The sequence below is a fragment of the Schistocerca serialis genome, chromosome 7, assembly GCF_023864345.2.
Source record: "Schistocerca serialis cubense isolate TAMUIC-IGC-003099 chromosome 7, iqSchSeri2.2, whole genome shotgun sequence".
Taxonomy (NCBI): domain Eukaryota; kingdom Metazoa; phylum Arthropoda; class Insecta; order Orthoptera; family Acrididae; genus Schistocerca; species Schistocerca serialis.
This window is the reverse complement of record NC_064644.1, coordinates 321,865,358-321,887,431: the sequence shown is the minus strand read 5'-3', so window position 1 is coordinate 321,887,431 and position 22,074 is coordinate 321,865,358.

The following is a 22,074-nucleotide window of genomic DNA, read 5'->3' as shown; positions in this document are numbered from 1 at the left end:
ATTACTTATGCAGCTCACAAAATTTTGTTGAGACTTTAAGCAACGTATACACTCCTTCCTAAACCGGGACACGGAAGCTTTTAGCTTGTTTAATAGGCGTAATTCATGTAGCTTTCACGTAATAAACCAGTGACGAGAGTGTAGCGTTTCCTTTTACACACATTTTTGTAGAGTAATTCGTTTGTAGCTCGCCCTCGCCCCCTACAACCAAGTACCTTGCCATCGGAAGGGAGGATTACGTGTCTCAGCGATACGGATAGCCGTACCGGTTCCGTAGGTGCAACCACAACGGTGCGGTATCTGTTGCGAGGCCAGAAAACGTGTGGTTCCTGAAGAGGGACAACAGCCTTATCAGTAGTTAGCAACAGTCTGGATGATTGATGATCTGGAATTGTAACAGCAACCAAAACGGCCTTGCTGTTGTGTTACTGCGAACGGCTGAAAGCAAGGGGAAATTAGAGCCGTAGTTTTTACCGAGAATGTGAGGCTTTAGTATGTGGTAAAATGTTGACGGCGTCCTCTTGGGTAAAATATTCCGGAGGTAAAATAGTTCCCCCATTCGAATCTTCGGGCGGAGAGTGCTCAGGTGGATGGCCTCATCAGGAAAAACAAAACTGGCATTCTACGTATCGGAATGTGGGATGTTAGATCCGTTAATCGGGCAGGTGTGTCAGAAAAATTAAATAGGGAAAAGTTGCAGTTAGATATAATGGGAATTAGTGAAATTTGGTGATACGAGGAACAGGGCTTTTCGTCAAGTGAATACAGGGTTATAAGTACAAAGTCAAATAGGGGTAATGTAGGAGTGGGTTTAATAATGAATAAGAAAATAGGAATGCAAGTAAGCTGCTGTGAACAGCTTAGTGAAGGCAATGTCGTAGTCTAGTACAAACGAAATCCACGCCTACCACGGTAGTATAAGTTTACCTGCCTACTAGCTCCACAATGATGAAGAGATTGAAGAAGTGTGTGATGAGATAAAGGAAATTACTCATTACTTAAAAGAGACGAATATTTAATAGTCAAGGGGACTGGAATTCAAAAGTAGAAAAAAGAAGAGAAGGAATAGTAGTAGTTGAATATGGACTGTGGGAAAGGAATGGAAGAGGTGCCACCTGGTAGAATTTTTCAAAAATGGCTCTGAGCACTACGGGACTTAACATCTGAGGTCATCAGTCACCTAGACCGTAGAACTACTTAAACCTAACTAACCTAAGGACATTACACACATCCATGCCCGATGCAGGATTCGAACGTGCGATCGTAACGGTCACGCAGTTCCAGACTGAAGCGCCCAGAACCGCTCGGCCACACCGGCCGGCGGTAGAATTTTTAACAGAGCATAATTTAATCACCTCTAACATTGGTTTAAGAACCATAAAAGAAGTTTGTATATGTGGAAGAGAGCTGGAGACAGCGGAAGGTTTCAGATTGATTATATAATTGTTAGACAGAGATTCAGGAACCCGACTTTAAATTGTATGATTTCCCAAGGGCAGTTGTGGACTCTGACCACAATTTATTGATTACGAACTGTAATTTACTACTTACTCACTCCTAGGCGGTACAGCCCATGTAGGGCCTCGTCTTCTTTGATGATAACAGCCCAATCCTGACGATTTTTGCTCGTTTCCTCCACCTCCTGACTCCAATATTTCTCAAATCATTTTCCACGTCCTCCAGCCGTTGTTTCCGGGGTCTCCCTTTGCTTCTTTTGCCACCTGGATTTCCTATGTAAACCTTTTTGACAGCTCGATCCCCCGACATTCGCTCTACATGGCCCAGCCATCTCAATCCGTTACACTTAATTTCAGTCACCAAGTGAAGATTTGTATACAGTTCTTCTAATTCCTTGTTTCTCCTCATCCTCCAATGCCCCACCTCATACACGGCTCGATAAATCTTTCTTAATATTTTCGTCTCCCGCATTCTCAAGAGCTCTTCTGCTACAGTCATTGTACATGTTACTGAGACCTACATTACCACCGGTCTTATGACTGTTCGATAGACAACCACCTTCGATTTTCTGCTCAGGCTACGTGACTGAAGGATCTTGATCAGGACCCAGTGAGCTTTATTTCCTGCCGAAATCCTATATTTTATTTCTTCCCTTGTTCTGCTATCCTCCGTAACCAGCACGTCCAGGTATTGGAACTTCTCATATATCTCATAATCGCCTCTGTTCAACTTAATATATTCTCTTGAACAACAGCATTTTTCCTGGAAGCAATGAGATACTGTGTTTTTGTGTTATTTACTCTAAGTCCCAACTGTTCTGCCTCCTTTTCCAGTCTGCCAAATCCTTGTTCCATTTCTTTCAAATTTATAGACAGCATACACACGTCATCAGCAGAAGCTAGAGTTCATACAGGTAACGAAAGTTCCACCTCGGTTATCAATCTCCACCCTTGGAATCATTCTTTCCAACACTATGTTGAAGAGTAGCGTGGATAATACATCACCCTGTCTTAACCCTTGGTTAACCTCAAAGTTTTCCTTCTAATTTTACCTGGCATTTTGTGCTGGTGAGGGTCATTTGTACCAGACTGATACGTTTACTTGAGAATTCCATCTACATTAAGGTGTCATATAACTTTCTCCTTTTAACACTGTCATAGGCCTGTTTAAAGCCTAGAAAAAGCTGGTGTACATCCACATTATATTCATAACACTTTTCCATTATTTGCCTTATAATGAAGATCTGGTCAGTTGTTGATCTGCCCCCTCGAAAACCGCACTGGTAGTCTCCGAGTATTTCTTCTGTAATTGGTGCATCTCTCACAGCAATGACTTTGGCTGATACTTTGTACACCACGCTGACTTAAGCAATACCGCGATAATTTTCACAGTTGCTTGTCCTTATTCTTATGAATCGGGCATATAATTGCTATGTTCCACTGGTCTGGTATCTCTTCCTCTTCCCATATTTCCACTATCAGCTGATGTATCAATCTTGTTAGATCTTTGCCTCCAACCTTGATCATCTCTGCTCAAATGTTGTCGTTACCTGGAGCCTTATTATTCCTTAGTCTTTTAATTGCCTGTCTAACTTCCTCTATTGTTAGTATAGGTACAGGTCCTTCATCCTGACTAACATTCTGCCACGGTTAGTCACCCTCTGTTCATTTTCTTCCAGATCTTCTCTTTATTAAAACTAAGAAATTGGAAAAAAGGTAGGAAATTAAGGAGATGGAACCACAGGTTGTTAAGAGCTTCAGAGGGAGCATCAGGCAACGGTTGACTAGATCAGGGGAAAGAACACAGTAGAAGACGAATGGGTAGAAGTGATGAAAAAGTGAAGGCAGCAGAGGATGAAATAGGTGAAAAGACAAGGCCTGTAGGAATCTTTGGATGGCACAAGAGATACTGAATTTGACTGATGAAAGGAGAAAACTTAAAAATGCAGCAAATGAAACTGGAGAAAGGGAATAAAAATGAGATTGACAGGAAGCGCAAAATTGCTAACTAGAGATGGAAAGAGGATAAATGTATTTCATTAGGGGAAAAATGGATACTGCCTACAGGAAAATTAAAGAGGCCTTTGGGGAAAAGACAAGCAGCTGTATGAAAATCAAAAGCTTTTATATGTAAATCAGTCCTAAGCAAAGAAGGGACAGTTGATAGGTGGTAGGAGTATATAGAGGGTCTATACAAGGGAGACAAAAGCAATATTTTCGAAAGGGAAGTGGACGTAGATGAACATGACATGAGAGATACAATACAGCGAGAAAATTTGACAAAGCTCTGAACGACCTAAGTCGAAACAATTCCCCGGGAGTAGAAATTCCGTTAGAAATACTGATAGCCTTGGGATAGCCAACCATAACAAAACTCTTCCATCCTGTGCGCAAGAAGCTTGAGACAGGCCAAATATCCTCAGACTTCAGGAAGAATGCTGTAATCCCAATTCTAAAGAAAACAGTTGCTGACAGGTGTGAAAATTAGCCAACCATCAGTTTAAAAAGTCATGTTTTCAAGGTTCTTACACGAATTCTTTAAAGAAGAATGGAGAAACTGGTAGAAGCAAACATTCGGGAAAATCAGTTTGGTTTCCGGAAAAAAGTAGGAACTCGCAAGGCAATACTGACCCTATTACTTATCTTAGTGGGTAGGTTAATGAAAGGCAAACCAACATTTATAGATTTTGTAGACTTAGAGAAAGCTTTTGACATTGTTGACTGGAACACTCTCTTTGACATTCTGAAGGTAGCAGGGATAAAATACAGGGAGCGAAAGGCTATTAACAATTTATACAGAAACCGGGGTTCAGTAATAAGGGTCGGGAAACGGGGGGGGGGGGGCATGAAAGGGAAGCAATGGCTTAGAATGGAGTGAGAGAGGGTTGTGGCCTATCCTCGATGTTACTCAGTCTGTACATTGAACAAACAGGAAAGGAAAGCAAAGAAACGTCTGGAGTATGAATTAAAGTTCAGGGAGAAGAAATAAAGAATTTGAGGTTTGCCGATGACATTTTAAGTTTGTCAGAGGTAGCAGAAGACGTGGAAGAGCAGTTGAAAGGAATGACCAGTGTTTTGAAAGGTGGATATAAGGTGAACATCAACTGAAGCAAAAAAAGGACACTACTGAAAATAGCAGATGAGTTTTGCTATTTGGGCAGCTAAATAACTGAAGATAGCCGCAATAGAGAGGATATAAAAAGGTAGACCAGCAATGGCAAGAAAAGCATTTCTTAAGAAGAGAAATCCGTTAACTTCGAATACAGATTTAAGTGTTAGAAAGTCTTTTCTGAAGATATTTGTCTGGAGTGTAGCCTTATACGGAAGTGAAAGATGGACGATAAACAGTTCGGGTAAAAACAGAATAGAAGTTTACGATATGTGGTGCTACTGAATAATGCTGAAGATTACATAACTAATGAGGAAGTACTAAATAGAACTGGGGACACAACTTGGTCAATAAAAGGTATCGGCTGATAGGCCACATTCTGAGACATCAAAGGATCACCAGTTTTGTATTTGAGGGAAGTGTGGGGGCTAAAATTTGTAGAGGAAGCCCAAGAGATGAATACAGCAAGCAGATTCAGGAAAATATAGGTTGAAGTAGTTACTCAGAGATGAAGAGTCTCGCACAGGATAGAGCGGCATGGAGAGCTAAATCAAGCCATTCTTCTGACTGGAGACCACAACAACAACACATTTTGTTTGTTTAGCCGGAAACCTTCCTTATGAACAGCAGTTTTCAGGATGTTTGATGTAGTTCTTGTTTTTTACACGTTAGTGTCATCTGTGTCAAATTTCTGACATATTGGAGATAATGGCTTTGAAACAGTGTCGTAAGACAGTAACCTTAAAGTAATAACCGCACGTGATTGGGTCACAATTCTGTTAGCTTAGCATAAACCACAGCTGATGGCGTCGTAACAGCCTCGACGACGGTGTTGGTTAGTATACACAATTACCGTGACTGTAGGGCCAGCCAAGGAACATACCGAACCATCTACAGCATGGAGTTACTGCGGAGCTCGTGGCTGCCTACATTCTGAGAAACGATAAAATTTCCACGGCGTTTGCCACTAAGTGGAAATATAAACTGTCTACACAATAACGTGACGTGCATTCATATCTGACTGCTCATCAGGCATTCAAAGCTGGACAATAAATTCTCTCCAGATCGCTGTAATGTTTGTGCTTTTGATATTATCTGCCGTAACACCTTACCGAGAATTTTGCAAAGGTTTTCTTCGCATTGATGTCTACATCCGACTTTAGAGTGCTTAAGGATAGCCAGAAATACATGTTCTTCGAAAGGAAATAATAAGTAGGGACATGCTGCAAATTCAGATATATTTGCGTTTACCACCTTCCGTGATGTAAACGGCGAGGAACTGCCCAGTATTTGTGGAATAACACTTCATTCTACACTTCGTAACAAAAAATCGGGAAGCACACAGAAACGGGGGAGGAAACGAAACGAAACTTCACGGATTGATAAAGTATATGATTTCATTTCAGTGATTAAAAAACGTCATATTTACGAAGGACTTGGAAGTACTCGTATGAGCCCCCCTGTCACGCCTTCGTATGAATCAGCTACACAACGATTGGAATTCACGATTCCAGTTTTATGGAACTATACGATAAGTTCGTTGATTTGAAAAAAGCGTATGGGGCCTGAAGATGGCAAAATGAATTGCCGAAACTGCTTTCTTTCAGAATAAAATATAATCTCTTAAAGTGTACAGCTGCTGGTAAAGTTTATTGAATTGAAAATGAAGTTGCAGTGTCTGGCCTGGATGCATGTGCTGATTCGATTGGGGAGGGTGCAGTAAAACCGTTGTACCCTGTCGGGAAGCTGACCCACAATGTAGTAACTGGTCGTTGACATCCTGGATACTGGAACGGAAATGAAGTTCGATGCTTCTTGACAGAGCGTAGGGGAACAATGCGGGAGACCCGCACTGCCGTACTGGGCAAGGTGCTAATGGAGGTGGTTTGCGTTGTCTTTCACCTACCGAATGGGGATGAATGATGATGATAAAGACGACACAAAAGCACCCTATCAACTAGGAGCAGGTGAAAACCCCTGATCCCGTCGGGAAACGAACCCGGGACCCCGTGCTTGGGAAGCGAGAACATTACCGCGAGACCACGAGCGGCGGACCTGGATATTGGCGCCGGGACGATTATTCGTGTTCCGTCAGGGACGGATCTGGCGATCTTGCAGGCCACCAGAGTACTTTAACACCATGCAGACAGTTCATATGGAAAAGTACCATATGTGGTTGTTCGTATCGTCTTGGAAAGTAGCACCAAGATTCTGTCGCATGAGGGGTAACACAGAGGGACGCGGGATGTCCGTGACGTACCGGTGTGCTATCAGAGTTCCCTAACTATTACCATCCCTGACCTGAAGTCAGGTCCGCTGGCCGCTGTGGCCGAGCGGTTCTAGGCCCTTCAGTCTGGAGCCGCGCTGCTGCAACGGTCGCAGGTTTGAATCCTGCCTCGGGCATGGATGTGTGTGATGTCCTTAGGTTAGTTAGGTTTAAGTGGTTCTAAGTCTAGGGGACTGATGACCTCAGATGTTAAGTCCCATCGTACTCAGAGCCATTTGAAGTCAGGTCCGATGGATCCCCACACCATTGATGTGACTCTCCTTAATACTGAAGTAATGGGGCCTCTCCCGACGTCATCACCATAATCTCCGACGGTCGTCATGCGGGGTAGTACAGAAAAATAATCCGTCACTGAACGCTGACGCCATTCTTCAGCTGTCCACGCCTCCCAGTCACAGCGTCACCCTATACACAGCTATTTATATTGGACTTTAATACGCTAGTCCGATCGTTGGCAATTTCTGACTGATGTTGCAGGATGTCCTAAAATGTTCCAGGTATCTGATTACGTGTTCTCGGATGGGAGGCGCAGATGTGATAGTATTACGACGTGCTTGTACGCAATATGGCGATCCTCCTATTTGGTCGTCGACTGGAACCTTGAAGACCGTTATTCTTGCCCTCACTTTCCATGCAGTCGAGCATCGGGCCACTGTCACATCCGAATATCCCACAAGTCTGGGAATTGCACGATTTGGCCAGTTGGCCAAATGGAGACCCACAGTGAGGCCTCATTCAAACTCTGTCATGTGCTCATAATGCTTTCTCATACTAACACTTTCCATTTCCGTGATCTTCACAGAGATCACTCAACATCTAACATTGTTCACGTCCCAAACACACCCTATCAGGTATGGTAACATCACTAAACAAGGAACAAAATTAACGCGCTCTGCCGGCGGTTCTGCCTATTGCAGAGAATGGTAACTATAAACATTTACTCATACTCTGATGGTGTGCATGTATATGAAGTTTCATTGAGATACGACGCTGTCATATCTTCTGCTTAACTTATGTGTGCATTTCAGCCAGAGTGATGTGATTGCATTTTTAGTGCATTGATACCTGATTATCGGCACTATACAGCGTATTCGAAAATTCTTTCGACTTACTGATAGAATACATAGACCGCGCTAAATCACCGTGGTACCTGTAGGAATACTGACAAATATAATTTCCATCTTATAAATAAAATAATTTATTCCGTTCTCTCGCACCAGCTGGAGAAAGAAGAATACCAATTTCAGTAGCCACACATGGCGAGAATATGTACAGGAAATTTCATACCCTGCAGATCAATGAGTAGCACGAATGATGCTGCAACAGCTGAAGCTTACAGGTAAGATAATATCGAAAACTGCATAATGATATTTCACCATTGTCTTTTGAGCTGTTAATTTTTTCACCGATATATGTTTCTAAGAACAGCTTTCTCTGCGGGCTACACTTAGCTGCTGAAGGACCTTCAATGTAATGTAAGTGCACAGATATGTGTACATGTGAATTTTGCTGATTTCCGTAGCATATGGCTTTGCAACGATACATTTTCATATTTCGCAATGAAGAATCTTCCACTTGTGGTTTGCATCGTGTAAGTACACCTCCATCTTTGTATTTCAGGCGACAAACAGTGCTAGAATCCACTAGTTAGAAGTCTCTAACTCATTTACTCATGAGTGTACTTGTACTGGAATGAATGCAAGCAAACGAAAAGGTTATGACTGGTTTGATAATACCGTGTGGGGCTGTACACCATACAGACCGACAACCCTTCTCGCAGCAGTGCTGTACCAGTGGCCTAATGCCAAAGGGGTTAAATCAGAAGATGTGTATGCTGCCTAGGCCAACAGGTGGCAGCGCGACCTCCACCAGAGTTCGCTGAATCTGTGGACCAGTTTGCATCCATGGGCCAATGAAATTTCGGGAGTAAATTTGTCTACGTACATATTTAAGTGAATGTTAAAAATATATCGGCTCAACCACTTGTTTATAGTGTAAAACACTAAGATTGACGCGCTTCGGAAGTCAAGCTTCCATCATCAGAATAATAAAAAGTAAAAGAACCAGACCAATAATACGATGCGATTTAAACTAAGAAATAATTTACAGCAGGAAAGCGATAAATATGAGAGAGCTGGGGTCTATAAAATTCAGTGTAACACGTGCAAGGCAAGCTATGTAGGCCAAACTGGTAGGTCCTTTAAAGTACGTTACAAAGAACATAGCGATGCTTTCCGTCTTAATAATTTCGAAAAGTCAGCTGTAGCCACGCATATTTGGGAAACGGGACACCCCATGTTGGAAATAGATCAGGATCTCGTTATTTTACGTAGACGGGGCAAAGGCAAAAAGCTGGATCTACTAGAACAGCTGGAAATTACGATACATAGCGTGGATAATCAGAACACACTGAATGAACAGCTAACTGGTTATACAAATAACTTTTTCAAACATTTCATTGGTTTCTTTTAGTAACTACATTTTTAGCAACTGGCAGGATACCATCATTTCATGAGGTCATTGGAACATGTATACGTTATCTGTTTGTATAGACATCTCTGTGACTTCCTTGTTTACTTGCGCGTGAGCTCACTCGCGTCTCAGTGTCGTGTTTGGCTACGTGGGGTGTGGTATCAACGAAGGCGCACGGGCGGTTTACGACGATAGAGGAGAGAGCCATGTGGTTAGATGGTGACACCATTTTAGAGTTTTTTATATTTTGACGACTATGTGGAGATGCATGTTGTAAGACACGGCTGCAACAAGGGAAATAGCCACGATGTTTTAATTTTATTATCAGTTTTATTGTGCCTGGTGCATGTTCCATTTTAGCGAGTTTTAACAGGTTCTTTTACTTTTTATTGTTCTGATGATGGAAGCTTGACTCCCGAAACGCGTCAATCTTAGTGTTTTACACTATAAACAAGTGGTTGAGCCGATATATTTTTTAACATTGACATTCACAACCACGACCTCTCATCCAGTATGGATAAAATCAAATATTCAAGTGATTAGCATTGCAAGATCACAGGATAATGCAAGCGCAAGATAAACCATTGCAAATGTGAAATTCTGGTACATTAGTGAAAGGTGTAACAACCAGGATGTTAAATACAAGCATGCATTGCCGTACACACGCTGGTTGTCAGTTTGTGGGATGGAGTCAGTACAGGGACGATTAATGCTGTTTTTGAGTGACGCTGTAATTGTCTTCCGATGATGTCCCACATGTGTTCGACAGGACATCTGGTGGTCGATCAGACCAAGGCAAAATGTTGACGCTCTGTAGAACAAGTTAGGTTTCAACAGCAGTCTTCGGGCGAGCGTTATCCTGATGGAAAATAGCCCCTGGACTGCTGTTCATCAGTGGAAACAGAACAGGCGAGTGACCCAACTGACACACAAGTTTGCAGTCAGGGTGCGTGGGATAACTACGAGAGTGCTCATGGTGTCGCACCACAGACCATAACTCTAGATGCAGGTCCAATGTGTCCAGAAGCAGACAGGTTGATTGCAGGCCGTCAACTGGCCTCCTTCTAGCACCGAGCTAGAAGCAGCTTTCATCAGAAAACACAACAGACCTTCACCCTGCCCTCCAGTGAACTCTCGTTTGACACCACTGAAATCGCAAATGGGGGTTTGGGGTCAGTGGGGTGCACAATACAGGGCGTCTGGGTCGGAGCTTACCCTGAAGTAACTGATTTGTCACTGTGGTGCCATCTGCTGCTACAATTAGTGCTGCAGATGCAGTACAGTCGCATCAGAGCCGGTTTAGCCTATCGGTAGTGCCACGTGACCATCCAGAGACCGGTCTTCTTGTGACCATACATTCTTATGACAACCGTACAGTCTTGTACAGCGGCTACATTCCTGCCAAATATTTCTCCAGCATCTAGCTTTTCGTAGCCCTATTATACGACCTCGTAGAATCTCAATGAGGTATTGATAAGAATAGACGCCATCTTCAAGATGCAGAAACATGCCTGACAACTGGTTTATGGCACAAAACTCCTTCTTGGTGCTGCGATTTCTTTCCATTAGTATATTTCCTCTAGCATCTCTATGCTGCCTGGGTATTTAGGACCGCCAAAGCCGCTCCGAGGTATCTTCGTAAGAGCTCTGGGCCAGGCGCTGAATGCACCAGCAGTTCTCCAATCAGATTCTCGATTGGAACCTTTGGTACGTATAACGCACCGTGTCCCAACAGCCACCGCCGATCGAGGGAACCGTCAGCGTCTGCCTTCACAATCATCAGGACTTGGCCTCTGTATCGGAGGCGACTAGGAACTTGTCATCGACCGTCCAGATTCACTACATTTTTTTCTACTTACGAGGGAATATTAAATTTGGATTATTTCATCAGTACAGCCGTCTGGTCGCACTTGTGTAAATTCTGTACCAATCAAGAGCTTTTACAAACTGTTGTAGTAACTAACATTTTTTCAAAGGCGTAGTATTAGGTTTATTTAGTTTTTCATAAAACTGTTTCACCTTGTCTTTGGGCTTTGTTCTAATTGTGCCTCAACCGGAGCAAGACTTAGCGGATGCACATTTTAACAACATAATGTTTGCAATATTATATGGACAAAGTAACATACATTTGGCGTGTTAACGTGTCTGTATCGGAAAGTAATAAAGTCGTAGCAACCCTCATTGTTACATAGTAAGCCGGATCAGTAGAGCTGAGGAAAAAATCTAATAGAACTTGGCAGTATATGTCGCTAGACATAAACCAAATCAGTATAGCCCCTATCAGTGCATGTGGCGCGTGTATGTACAGCCGCACTAGTGATCAAGATGAAAAAGAAGTTCTCTTTAAATGACTGTTGGATGTGACTCCACATTCTCAGTACTGTAATATGTAAGGTGAAAATGGTAGGTCAGTAGCTTGGCATCATAACTCTAGTACTACAAACCCGTAAATTAATAAAATCTTAATATTAGTACAATTGATCTTCGTAATAACTTCATTACAGCAACGTAATCGAACCTGTGAAATATTAATTACAGCCTAACCTGTACTGCATCAAAGTGCCCTGCAAACGAATATCTCAAATTCTTTTGCTCCGTTCATAATTAATAGTTATGATAATTTATCGATCATCATTTTTTTCGACTGAAGACACATCAGTGTTTTCAAGTTAAAAAAATCTTTTTGAATCTTTACTGTATCAAAACCAAGATTAATGTATGATTACATATTCATTGATATGTAGAGAAATGAAGCCCTAAATTATTGTAATTTGGAAAAATGCCTAAGAAATAAAAAGTTTTTGTTTCAGGATACGTGTCGGTCAGATTGACGCACAGAATTAGTTAATGTTTTAAAATTACCGATTTCCTTTTCTGTCGACATATTATATTAGTCCACCAGAGATCGCAAACATAGAAAGAGCAAAGGTACACAGTTACTTTAATTCACCCACTACAGTCAAATCATATCTCAATATCAGTTCTGTCAGTAGAAGGTTGTTCTGTGAAGAGTTTGAAATTACAGTCTTCTGCTCCCTATAGGAACTAACTGCTATGTTATACATATGAGTGGTGTCTGTTCTTTCGTACATGTCCGAAAGAACAGACATCACATTTACAAAGATGGGCAATCGACAACATTCAGTGCGTATCTACATTTACATCAACCTTCCTGCGGGAATGAGTGTCGCCGGGCAACATACCAAGACAGTCCGCGCATTTGCGTGTCCGGATGGAGCAGCGCTCCACGGGCGTGTTGTTGTTTACACGTTAGTGTGCAGTGCTACACTGCTATGTTCATTCACATTCTGACTTACAATGGCATTATCTTACCGCAGTGTGACTATAAAGATCACCTTTCAAGAAGAAGATCCACGACTTCGAGCAAACGAAGTGAAACAGTTGATACGTGACGAACTTCATCTCGTACCTCAAGGTGTTGTAGGAACTCAATTCTGTATCACGAGCAGCGTCGTGTACATCAAACTGCGGATCGAAGAAATTTGCGCTGATGTTGTGTGAAGACCCATCCTCATGGCCACCTCGGAGCTGTTTCGGGTGATCACACAGGGTTCGGCCTCCACAAACTACGTATTTTTGAACTTCCTCTTGAGGTACCGCAAGAAGCAGTCGTATCTGTTCGCCCGGCTAGCCGCGCAGTCTAACATGCTGCTTCCCGAGCGGGAAGGCGTGCCGGTCCCCGCCACGAATCCGCCCGGCGGATTAGTATCGAGGTCCGGTGTGCCGGCCACCTGTGGATGGTTTTTAATGCGGTTTCCCATCTACCTCATCGAATGCGGGCTGATTCCCGTTATTCCGCCTCAGTTACACTGTGTCAGCGATTGCTGCGCAAACCCCGTTTCCACGTACGCATACACCATAAGTATTCTACCATGCAAACATTTAGGGTTAACCTCGTCTGGTATGAGGCGTTTCCGGGGAGTTCCATTGGGGGCTGAACCGCACAATAAAACTGGCTTCGGTGTGGGGCAGCGGTGGACTGCTGTGGCCTGCTGTGGGGTTGTGAACCACTGAGGGCTACGGAAGGACGAAGCCTCTTCGTCGTTTCTAGGTCCCCGGTTTAATATATACATACACACACATATTTCAAGTAACTGCCGGGAATTCAGCCAGGTAACATTTTCAGCGACTGCCGATATTTCAGCGGGAGAACACCCCGTCATTTTCAAGGCGAACTGCAACGGACAGGCGACGTACATGCAAATTTAAAACCTCCATTCTCGGACTGAAGCAGGAGAGATACAACACACACTGAACACTAGTGCCACCAAAGATGACCAAAGTCAGAGCTGTCGATAGTGAGACAACGAATTCGCCGTGAGGTGGCATTGACTCCGTCCCTCTGTGTTTTGACAAAGGAGAGAGTCGGATTCCAAACAGATTTTAAACAAAACCCTTCATCCCTGTTAACGAGGTTGCTCGCTAATTTAATCTCAACTGCCTCCCTAATAACACTGTCCCAATAGCTGGAGATACATGCCAATATCTCGGTGATCTTACATAACATGGGGTGAACAGTATCCAAGCAATGTTCGGCAATAGCAGATCTACTTGGCTGCTGTAATCGTGTGTGCTATTTATGCTCAGTACATCGGTCCTCCACGGTCCTGATAGTTTGACCAATATTTGCCATGCCGCAGCTACAAGCATTACGATATACACCCGCCTTACGCAGACCAAGATCATCCTTAACAGAACTCAAAAGCACTCTAATTTTAAATGGAGGTCGGAAAACACATTTCACATCGTATTTCCGTAAAATACGACCGATGTTGGTGGAAGTGTTTCCTACGTAAGGCAAAAAGGCAGTAGACTTAGGTGTCGACTCAGAATTATCATCAATCAGTCGATGTACATTTGTTCGATAGCCCAACGCACGCTCAGTATGTCTATCACTATAACCATTTTGACGAAATGTAACTTCAAGATGGGACAGCTCAGCTGGTAAAGTCTCAGCGCCAGAAACGATATGTGCCCTGTGTACCAAGGTACGAAGTACTCCTCCACGCTGAGCCGGATGGTGACAACTATTAGCCTGTAAATACAAGTCGTTGTGAGTACGTTTCCTTTAGACTGCATGTCCCAGTGATCCATCATCCTTCTTCCTAACAAACACGTCAAGAAAGGAAAGGCAACCAGCCTCTTCCACATCCATCGTAAAACGAATGTTCGGGTGGATCGTGTTCAGATGTTCTAGAAAGGCATTCAGATTCTCCCTACCATGAGGCCAAACAACAAAGGTATCGTCAACATATCTAAAGAAACAGGCGGGTTTCAAAGGCGCCGACTCCAATGCACATTCCTCGAAGTCTTCCATAAACAAATTTGCGATCACAGGAGACAACGGACTATCCATCGCAACTCCATCTGTCTGCTCTGGCCATTGAATAAAAAATAAGTGGATGTCAACACATGCTGAAAGAGATTAGTTAATTCAGCACCCAACGTAGTCTCAATTAACCGCAGCGAATCAGACAGAGCATTACGAGTGAAGAGAGAGACCACATCGAAACTCACTAAAATATCAGAGTCATTCAACCGCAGTCCCTCCGAACGACGTAAAAAATCAGCTGAGTTCCTGATATGATGTTCACACCGACCTACTTGTGGACTTAACAGAGAAGCAAGATGCTTGACTACACGATATGTCGGAGCGCCGATGGTACTCACTATAGGGCGGAACCCCTTCCTTGTGAGCCTTCGGAAGGCCATAAAACCTAGGGGGAACAGCACGCCGGAATAGACTATCACCTAGTTATGATCAACGTTAACACTGTACAAGTCCCATATAATCTGGCGATGCTCCACGAGACGTGGCCCTCGTACAAGAAGTGCATGTTGATGGTAGTCTTAACCCATTTATTTGTATCTCTTTTGTCCCCCCTTCCTTGACGAATCGAATCATACAGGTTGGAGTTCCTCCGTTTTGTAGTGGGACATTCATTGTTCGAAAACATAAAAAAGTAGCGATATTAGACAAGAACTAAAAGTTGGACCTGTGCAGACATAACTGAAAAATACTGACTGAACCCGAAAGACTGTGTGCAACGTATATCTAATGATAGACTAATTAAAGTGGCAATGCAATATAACCCAACCGACAGGAGTTGATGGACTCCTTTAAAGAGATGGCGTGAACAATTCCGAGGCGGAACAGGCCAAAAGGCCTAATCTCTGAAGATGACGATGAAATCCCGTTATTATATAATAACACGAATTCCAAACAGTCAATGGAAGCAGCTGGAAACGTTGTCGTATTTGCTAATTGAACGTGGCGATAGGACTGATGAATTATTGATCTATCTGCCCCCTGACACGCAATTACGATCGGCGTTCAGTAAGTAATGCAACACTTAGTTTCTGAAATTAGGTTGGATTTATTTAGGATTTCATTACTCTGTATTATTCCCCACTCTCTTAGCTATGAAACTCTATTTTTCAACACAATCCAGGATTTCAATACACTGCATTATTTCCCACTTTCTTGGCTGCGAAACTATATGTTTTTTCTACATTCAATGTGACTGGGAGGCCCTGTATGCCCGCATGGTACCACTCCACTGGTCGACGTCGGATCCAACGCCTTGCCGCATCAGTAACCTCCCCATCACCACGTACAGCTTTCTGCGGAGGGAATCCGTCACTGCGCCAGGCGGATGGAACTCGGAACGTGCGAGATCCTGGCTGTAGGGTGGATGAGGAAAAACCATCCAATGAACTTTCGTGAACTCCTCTCGGGTGCCCATAGTTATGTGAGTCCTTGTGCTGTTATGGAGACTGAAAAGTTCGTTTGCATTTTTGTGGCGACAAACACGTTGAAGTCGTTTCTTCAGTGTCCTGAGGGTAGCACAACACATTCCAGAGCGAATCGTTGCGACATGATGAGGACACAACACAAAATTACCACTTTAGAATACCAGAAGGCCGTCACCGTGAATTTACGGCTGAAGCTTCTAAAAATATCGCCACTTGCAAAGTAGGTTAGAAATCAGATTAATAATGTTGCTCACGCAGCATATGTTCACTTTATCGGGCAACATCAAAGTTATTGACTATGGATGGTATCGTCAGAATGGAAATAATGAAGTCACTGTAAAAAAGTCATTAATTTTGACACTTATCTTGAATGGATTCCCTCGTAGATTTCGTCGAAGTTGTTATGGTTCATCTTGTTGATTCTGGGGTGATTCCACATTGACTGCTAGGAGGTCCCGATCTGTATTTTAGCAATATTTGAAGACCTAACAAATGCATTTTTCAGGAAATTCTTAATGGTCAAACAATCCCCGATCAGAACAATGGTATGGTAGAAATAATTTATGACTTCGTGGTCACGATTCACATTTTTATTAAACTTCTTGTAAATTCACATATACTTCTTCTTAATTACCACATCATCAAGAAAACAGTTTTGTATCAATCTTCATATATTTAATTTCCACTTTAACCAAACACAAGACTTGACTGTTCTTTTACAAAGCGAAATAACAACTTAACTTCTGCAAAGTGAAACAAAGACTGCTCTGTGCGCATTCGCGCCAAAACGGGTACAAGTAAGTCAAAGATTATGACAGTCTCACAGAAATGAATACACACAAGAACCATATCACTCTAATATATCGATACATCGGAACTTATACATTAATAAAACAAAATGTGAATATTGTCACAAAAATATGTCTGTTACTTCGCAGTAAAGTAGTACGATATTACTGGTATCGAGAACTGGGCTTGGAGTGCCGTAATGGTCACGTAAATAAAGAACCATTACAAGCGGCAGCTTTGAACTTTTTCTTTGGAGGACTGGTGGTATGGTGCCACTCCATGGATTACCGTTTTCTTTCCGGTCCGAGATAATGAACCCATGTTTCATCGCCTGTGACGATCTTCTACAAAAAGTTGTCACGATCAGCCTCTTAATGTGAAAGTAATCCCGCGTAGGTGGTCCTTCATTGCTCTTTGTCGTCTTGTGTTAGTCGGCGGGAAACCCACAACTGGTGGAGTAGTGTGTCAGCACTACCAGCGGAGATGTCCAGTTTACCAGCGTGGAGTTTGATTGTGATCCATCCATCACCTCGAATGAGAGTGTTTGCACGTTCCAACATTGAAGTAGTCACGGCTGTGTGCGACCTATTGGCACACGAGGCTTCTGTGACCTCCCTGTGATGATGACAGACGCCTCACCCAACGGCTCAACGTGCTTTTGTTCACTGCCAGCTCTCTGTAGACTTCTACAGTCACCTTCGAATATCGACGAAGCTCTGGTTTTCCACCAAAAGAAATTCAATGACAGCTCTCTGCTTGGAACACACCTCTATTACATACACCATTTTGAAGGATACGCATAGCGTCGCAACCTACCCGAAATTCATGAAAATATAGTGGCTGAAGCAGGAATGTTCCACGATGTCCCACAACAAATTCCGCATTTCTTCAACTGAAAGTGACCGAGAAAAAATGTGTTGCGTTATTTACTGAATACCTCTCGTAGCTGGAACACTTGGTTTCACCTGCTAATCTGCTGTTGTCTTGATTGTGGCTGGCGAAGGACTCCGCATTGTATAGCTGCAGTTTCTGAGATCCAAAAGGAACAATTATAGGAGAAAACTGGGGAATTATACAGACTGTAAAACAGACATAACTGACAAAAACTTAATTATATTGCTCCGAAAACTTACTGAAAAGCTAGGTAATCTGTTACAATATAAAAACAGTTGCTCTATCCATAATTAAACCAAACCTGGCATGAATATATGTTACTATAGGTCAAGACAAATAAAACATAAAAGAGCATCTGAATAACTCTTCCAGCCCCAGTAAAGAGATGGCTCTGAGCACTATGGGACTTAACATCGGAGGTCATCAGTCCCCTAGAACTTAGAACTACTTAAACCTAACTAACCTAAGGACATCACACACATCCATGACCGAGGCAGGATTCGAATCAGCGACCGCAGCAGTCGCGCGGCTCCGGACTGAAGCGCCTAGACCGCTCGGCTACCGCGGCCGGCCCCAGTAAAGAGAAAACACCGGGAGTTACAAGCACAAATTACCTATATCGAAGCACACATAGCTTTACCACGCCTAGCAGTCGGATGCTAACTGTTAAGTTCTGAAATCAGAACCGTTTTCTCACTCAGTTTTACTGAGCAAAGCTCCACCACCATGAGGTGCACTTTCCACTGCTGCTACCAAGTACAGCGAGCGGTCACACAGACATGAAAAGGGCGGCAACACCCACGCTAGTGAGGGTAACGAAGTGTTCCACACCAGAGCTACGACGGAGTGAGCTGACGAGCACCGTTCTCTACTCTGCACCACAGTATGCGTCTGCCAGCAGAAAGGTTACCCTATGGCCACCCTAACGAGGGTGGCAGTTACGATGTTCGGGCGACTAAAGCAAGGGATCATAGAGTCTAATGCTACTGGAGTCGCGGTAGTTCTGAGAATGGTGAGGTGGTCTAGTGTCCCTCCGCCGCCAAGTAGCAGTGGCACGGATTTCAAAGTAACGATTTGGCAGCCTTTGTAGATTTTCGCCAAATTGCAAAATTTAAGAAATAATCAATCTGAGGTTCGAAAAATTACTCTACTCCCAGGTGATGACAGTCCTTTGATTAGTCAAGCTTACAGTGGTCTCTAACTACGGGGGAAAATTATTTGACACCATTTAAAACTAGCCTTCTTTTTGTGGCTCCGCCTGTGCAGATGTTCAGCACATTTATTTACACATCTCCTCCTACCCCCCTCTTCGTGTTTACCCCCTTCCTCTCCCATCTCTCTGTTCACCTTATCCTCCCACATTTATCTGCGTATTTCCTCCCCCCCTCCTCCCACTTTCTCTCTCTGCCTTTTCCTCACACTTCTCTTTGTCCACTTCGTCTGAACTTTCTGTCTGACCATGTATTCATACCCCTTTCTCTGTCTATATCCTCCTTCCCTTCTCTCTTCCTGTCTTCTTCTCTTCACATCTGCAATATTCAGCAGTGCCTTTCTATTTCTCTGACCAGTTACCTAGTCTGGCTCTCATCTATTCCCTCTTTCCCATCACTATCTCCTTCTCCCTCCTCTCCCAGTTCATCTCCTCTTCCCCCTGTTTCAGTTATTTCATCTCTCTCTGCCTTGACTGTATGGAAGGGGCTAGGAAACCTTTCTGTACCCCTAATATGTAGGCTGCACTACAAAACAGGCCAGTGAGACAGGCCGATTCTATTCCCACAAAACATACCTGTCATGCAAGGCAGCCTATACAGCGAGGGCTAGACAAAACACGTTTTTACCCTTATCTCCATTCCTATTGGAGCTATGATGTTAAAAACCCCACAGTGCTGATACTTGTGAGACCTGCTGTTTCTTTGTCAAATCTGGTTGAAATATGTACATATATAAGGATTACATTCACTGACTTTTGAAGTAACAATCAGATCAATTGAATTTTTTCGTTGCGAGAGCACTGAAGGGCGATCAGTTTTAATTGATAAAAACCATTCAAAAGCCAAGATAGCACAAAACACTTTTTGATTCAAAACAACCGGTTTCAACAGTCTGAACCATCATCTTCAGGTCTTAAACATTTTTTTTTTTGTAATAAAGCTTATTCATTTGACACTGACCTCATGCACTAGATGCCAAATGGGTAAAATTCAGCACATTATAAACGCTTGTCATCGCTGAAATATTTAGACATGTAGATCTTGTCCAAAAGGTCATGATCACATACGTATTGCTTACAGATGCTTGTTACACGATACAAAAACGGTATACAAACATGGTCTTTTCGACAAGGTTCTGTGTGTTTTTAAATATTTTATTGATGGAAAGCGTTTATAATACGCGGAGTTACATCCACTTGACATCTTGTGCATGAGGTCAGCATCTAGTGAACACGTTTTACTACAAGAAACGTTTAAGACCTCGAGATGATAGATAAGACTGTTGAAACCGGTTATCTCGAATAAAAAAATATTTTGTGTGGTCTTGGCTTTTGAATGGTTTTTAACAATCAGATCAATTCGACGACATACGTCAATTGTTTAATTTTATGGACAAGCTGAATACTTGATCGGAAAAGTAAATTACATTTTACTTGCTCAGTTTCTCTTTGTCAGGAGACTGGAGAGGGCTGCAGTTGTTTGTTGTACACATCTTGTGGTAGGCTGGAGAAAAGTCTCTTTTCTGCGCAGTCACATCCATTAAATATCTAAGAAAATGCTCACTGAGCGATTTGAAGTGGAACGACCACATAAAACAAACCATAGGAGTTCCAGAGACAAGACATCTCTTTAGAAGAATCCTCAGGAAGTGTGGCCTATCCACAAAGAAGGCAGCATGAAAAACCCTCGTTCTATCGATATCTTAATTTTGCTCGTCGGGCGATTTCATTTAGCAAGCACGAAAACGTTACAGAGATGCACATTAAACTGTGGTAGCATAAGCTGCAAAGCGAGGTATTGTACATCACGGCGTGATTCGTTGTTTAAATTCCAAGCGCATATATTCCAAGACGAATCAAGAGCTATATTGATATCTCCGAATCAAGTCGCCCAAAAATACCATGAGGCAAAATTAGAGAAATCTGAACTTGCCGACAATAGTCTTTCCTCGCGCCTTTTGTGACTGGAACAGTAAAAGTGGGAAAGTGACAGTCGTACAAAAAGTAATCTCCACCACACACCATACAGTAGCTTGCAGTGTATACCTCTAAATATTAGGCTGATTGGGATAGTCCTCGTGACTTTTCAACTCTCAGAGATTTTGTAGGCATGGGAAGGAAAGGACGAGAGTGACGTAAAAAAATCGAACAGAAATAACATTAGTTTCAGATCTTATTTAGTATAAAATATGTCATTAGCTTTAAAGTAAGATTAGCAGTAACCATAAAACGCCTAGCAATCGGCTAGGTGTAAAATATAGCTTGATACCTGTGGTTTGGTAACCAGCGTCAATGTATTGAGGGTAAACGTCAGTCAAACAGATCGCATTAACACTTTCATTTTTTATTGTGTGTATTATCGAAAAAAGAGCAACATCCAGAATAAGAATTAGTTCACAGACACAGATAATACGATGTACTTCACCCTCTCTTTTACCCACATAAGGAAAGAGACACCGAAGCCGTTTCTTTGAAGTATTTGCAGAAGTATTTTCGACAAATAAAAGGCTGATCATTTTGGTATATGGGTAGTGCCTTTAACGTTTCTACCAATTAAACGATACAATTCCGAATTTTTAAGAGACAAGAACCGTATTAACTGTGAGGAGTGTGCCTGCTGACACACCGTGGACATCGTTGCTTTGCCATGTAAACATCGAGAAACCATGCATGCATGCATGCATCTGATTCATTCTACGCGTCTTACTGCAAGACTTACCACCAAAAATTACAAGCATCAGATCAGTATACTGATTGGATAGTCTAGGGCAAGAAAGCGGAACTTGAAACGAACTTTATACGAAACAACACTGTCTGTGTTCTTAAGAAGTTAGATGCAATGTTTCTTCGATCATGCATGCATGTTTTAAGGAACAGGTACTGCAGTGACTGCAATCTAGCAATACAGGAAACGTATCCGCGGATGCGAGCATAAAACACCGCCAACTGTGTATTGGAATGATGACAATGAAAACCGGTGCTGGATCAGGACTCTAACGCGGATTTACCACTTCAAGCGAGCGATCCCTTTAACTGCTTCTGTCATCCGAGCACCAATCGCAGACAGACATATACTTCC